The sequence below is a fragment of the Colobus angolensis genome, unplaced genomic scaffold (assembly GCF_000951035.1).
Source record: "Colobus angolensis palliatus isolate OR3802 unplaced genomic scaffold, Cang.pa_1.0 Scaffold4, whole genome shotgun sequence".
NCBI classification, from domain to species: domain Eukaryota; kingdom Metazoa; phylum Chordata; class Mammalia; order Primates; family Cercopithecidae; genus Colobus; species Colobus angolensis.
In genome coordinates, this window is record NW_012117376.1 from 15,238,594 (window position 1) to 15,243,016 (window position 4,423).

Here is a 4,423-nt window from a genome sequence, read left to right on the forward strand (position 1 = left end):
TAATCCCAGCTACTTGGGAGGCTAAGGCAGGAGAATTGCTTGAACCTGGGAGGTGGAGGCTGCAGTGAGCCGAGATCAAGCCATCGCACTCCAGAACAGAATTCAGCAGACCACAGTTTACCTAGTTGGTCATTGAATATCCTTTTTAAAAGTAGCTTATTAACTGATGCTGCAATAGATGTCTTGGGGAGCCAGTATATCAAGGAGTTTTGGAAGAAGGTTTTGGCAAAAGACATGGGTTCCTCTCTCACCTCTGTCATTTACTAATTTTGTGATGTTGGGCAGTATATTTAACTTCTCTGAATCTCAGTTTCCTTATTTGAAATGAGGGTAATATTAGTGCCTATCTCATAGGGTTATTGTGAGGTAAATAAAAAGAAAAAAAATTAAATAAAAACAATGCATGTAAAGAAAGTGCTTAGCAAAATGCCCATGAAACAGGAGCAACCCATTCCAGCATGTTCTCTGTGCCGGGCACTGCTCTAAGTATTTCCCAGGTGTTATCTCATGTAATCATCAGAATCATCTTTTTTTGTTGGTTACACAACAATGGTTATTTTGTGAACATTTATTCAGCTACACACTTAGTCATGTACTTTTTGGTGTTTGGATTACAGTCAGTAAAAGGTTTACTTAACAACAATAACAACAACAATAAAAGCTCTATGAGGAAGGAAACTTTATCATTCCCATTTTATAGATGAGGAAACTGAATCTCAAAGAAGTTAAATCATTGGCTCAAGATACAGTACAGCCAGGTGCAGTGGCTCATGCCTGTACTCCCAACTACCCAGAAGGCCAAGGTGGGAGAATTGCTTGAACCCAGGAGGCAGAGGTTTGCATGAGTTGAGATCGTGCCATTTCACTCCAGTCTGGGTGACAGAGCAAGGAAAAAAAAAAAAAAAAGATCAGGGCTAGGCGTGGTGGCTCATGCCTGTAATCCCAGCACTTTGGGAGACCGAGGCAGGTGGATCACCTGAGGTCAGAGGTTCAAGACCAGCCTGGCCAACATGGTGAAACCCTGTCTTTACTAAAAATACAAAATTAGCTGGGTGTGGTGGCACAGGCCTATAAATAATCCCAGCTACTTGGGAGGCTGAAGCAACAGAGTCATTTGAACCTGGGAGGCGGAGGTTGCAGTGAACTGAGATTGTGCCATTGCACTCCAGCCTGGGCAACAGAGTGAGACTCCGTCTCAAGCAAACAAACAAACAAAAAAATCATACAGTAAGTGGGTGGGGCTGTGGGTCCAGAGCCTGTGTGCTTAACCACAGCTGCTCACTGCCAGACCCATTTAAGCACTCATTAAACAGTAGCTTTTTATTATTATTAACATTTAACATTTTTGTTGTTTTAAAAGCTTTTTTCTATTTTAAATAATACTTCAGAGTATGTGTTTGGCCATTTCTGGCTTTTCTCTGGTTTTGAATGACTTCCTTTGGATACAATCCCGAAGATAGAATTAACTGGGGAAAATAGGGTCCAGAGAGTTGATGTGACTTACTCAAGCTAAGTAGTGGTGCTTGGAGCAGGGCCACCACGTACAGTTGTATAGATTATTCACTTCACTTGATCTGGGGGTGAGTGCACTTCCCAGGGGAGTTCAGCCTTGGGCAGGGTTTGAATAGGCAGAGGAGAGGGGGTGTTCCAAATAGGGGCCCTTAGAAGGGGAGAACAAGGAGAGTGCGATGGAGAAATAGTGGGAAATCAGTTCCAACGGAGCAGACAGTCGGAGACAGGATTTTAGGAGACAGGTGGGACTGGATCATTCATTCAATTCCATAAACACGCTAAGCTGCATTGTATGCCAGGTGCTATTCCAGGAGCTGTAGATAGCAGTGAACAAGCTCATCCAATCCCTGCACTCATGGAACAGATACTGTCTTGGGCGGAAGGTGGGGACAAACAACTGACACAGAAATTGAGTAAAATATAGATTGTGATAAATATTGAGAAAGAACCAAGCAGGTGCTCGGTCCGGGAGTAGTGGGATGGGGCCTGTTTAAATAGAGTGGTTAAAGAAGGCTTCTGTGAAAAGGTGACATCTTAGCTGAGGAGGAAAAGACTATTCTAGGTAGCTCACACAGCATGTGCAAAGGCCCGGAGGCAGGATGCTGCAGAGACGGCATTCAAAGCCATGCAGAAGACAGTCTTGAGGGGTTGTAAGTTTAGAAGTCATTTCAGACAGCCTTGAGCAAAGGATTCTTTTCCCCCAACTCCATCCCAGTTTTTTTTCTTTCTCTCTCTCTCTCTCTCTTTCTTTTGGAGACTGGGTCTCACTCTGTTGCCCAGGCTGGAGTGCAGTGGCGTGATCTCAGATCACTGCAATCCCCACCTCCTGGGCTCAACCAATCCTCTCACCTCAGCCTCTGCAAAGTAACTGGGACCACAGGTGTGCGGCACCATGCCTGGCTAATTTTTGTATTTTTTTTAGAGACGAGGTTTCTCCATGTTGCCCAGGCTGGTCTCAAACTCCTGAACTCAAATGATCCTCCCGCCTCAGCCTCCCAAAGGGCTGAGATTACAGATGTGAATCACTGCACCCAGCCCCCAGTCTGATCTTTGTTCTGAGTTCAGCTGTACTTTTCCATCTGCCTGCTGGTTGACCCATAGAGCAGTCACCTCAAAGTCATGTGTTCTTCCCAAACAGCTCCCCACCTCCCATCTCCTTCTAAATCTCTACACTCTCCCTTGACTATTGCTGAGCATCTTGAGTCTTCCTTCCTCATTCTCTCACTTCTGTCTCTTCCTTGGCCACCTTTCTAGACCAGGGAGGCAACCAAGTACCATAGTGTGATAGGACCACACACAAGCACTGTTAAAGTACTCAAACCTGGGCTCAAATCGCAGCTCTGCCATTCAGTTCATTTCACAGGGTCTCGGTTTGTTGGTTGGTGTAGGGAAGTTGTACCTTGGTGGCTGGAGAGTAAATGAGATGATGTTGGAGGTGACAGCAGCTGGCACACAGTAGGTATCTGATGAGTGGCAGTGCCTTGCCCTTTCCCTACCAACCTTGGGGAACTGTCTTGTTTTCTTCATAGCTTGGCTCTTTCTATTTGGGAAGCAGAGAGGTGGTTGAAGTTCTTGGGTAATCATTGACTCCCAAAATATCTCTCTGGGGAACCAAGATCTCCAATGTTTCTTTTCAAAGTATTTTAAACAGTTAGCTTAATTTGCAGTCATAATACTATCATTAACTGAGTGTTTATTACCTGTCAGTTACTGTGCTAAGTACCTTATATATTTTCTCTTCTTTCATCCTCATGACAACTCTGTGAAGAAAGTTCCATTATTGTCACCATTTTATAGTTCAGGAAACTGAGGCTCAGAAAAATGAATTGACTGGCTTAAAGTCACATAGCTAGTTAAGGGATGAAACTGGGACTTGAACCTACATTTATCTGGCAACAAAAACCTGAGTGCCTGATCACTAGACCATCCTGCCTCACAGCCTAGCTGGCCAAAGTAGAGAGAGAGTCAACGTTTCATTTCCTGCATGGCTGGAAGCTCAGAGAAGTGAGAGGCTTTTTCAGAGTCCCATAACGGACTGCACACTAAGCCAGCGTATGGTGGGTCTGGCCCCAGGTCCCAAACCTGCCCCAGCAGAGAAAACTGGGAGGTGTGAGACTTCAGGCCATCCTGGACCTTCCTCCTAGAGCTGGACTGCCTCTCCAGAGCAACCGAGCCATAAACACAAGCGGCTCTTTCAACACGACACTGAGCCTGAGTCACTGAGTATTTATAGATGGGCCTCTTCTCCTTGCCTCAGCTTTGCCAGGATTTATCAGGTTCACTTGGGGTTCGGAGGGTGACAACCTGTTTATCATCCAAGGTGCCCAAGCTAGATGTTGGGACATTCTCCGAGAACGAGATCTGGAGTCCTGCCTGTGTTTAGACCTTGCCTGACCCCCAACACCCAGACTGATGCAATTCTCCCTATCCAAGTTGTGCCCCCTTCTACCAGATACTCCCCATGCTTACCCCATCACAACCTTATATACCTAGAGAATTCATGGTCTTGGGTTAAAATGGGACAGAAATGCTGCTTCTTTCAGGAAGACATCCTGGATTGATCTAGGAAGGTTAAAAACTTTCCCTAACCCCACTGCTCTAAGGGAGTAAACTCTCTCATTGGTCAGATAATTAAATTAATCATCATAACATTTGCTAAGACTTTGGGAGGACAAGGTGGGAGGATTGCTTGAGGGCAAGAGTTCGAGACCAGCCTGGCTACATAGCGAGACCCTGTTTCTACAAAAAAAAAAAAAAAAAAATTACCCGGGTGTGGTGGCACATGCCTGTAGTCCCAGCTACTTGGAGGCTGAGGCAGAAGGATCACTTGAGCCCAGGAGGTTGAGGCTGCAGTGAGCTGTGATTGCATCACTACACTCCAGCCTGGACAACAGAGAGAGAGAGAGAGATA

At 45.5% G+C, this 4,423-nt stretch overlaps 1 pseudogene across 1 annotated transcript in view; it reads right to left on the bottom strand.

Moving 5' to 3' along the window:
- The window catches only part of LOC105521396, a 14,547-nt pseudogene extending 10,124 nt beyond the window's left edge, over window positions 1–4,423 (bottom strand). The window contains exons 1-2 of the transcript XR_001003266.1: window positions 4,405–4,423; window positions 165–169 (exon numbers count right to left, since the gene is read on the bottom strand). The product of XR_001003266.1 is annotated as a 40S ribosomal protein S20 pseudogene (transcript). The remainder of the gene's footprint in view (window positions 1–164; window positions 170–4,404) is intronic.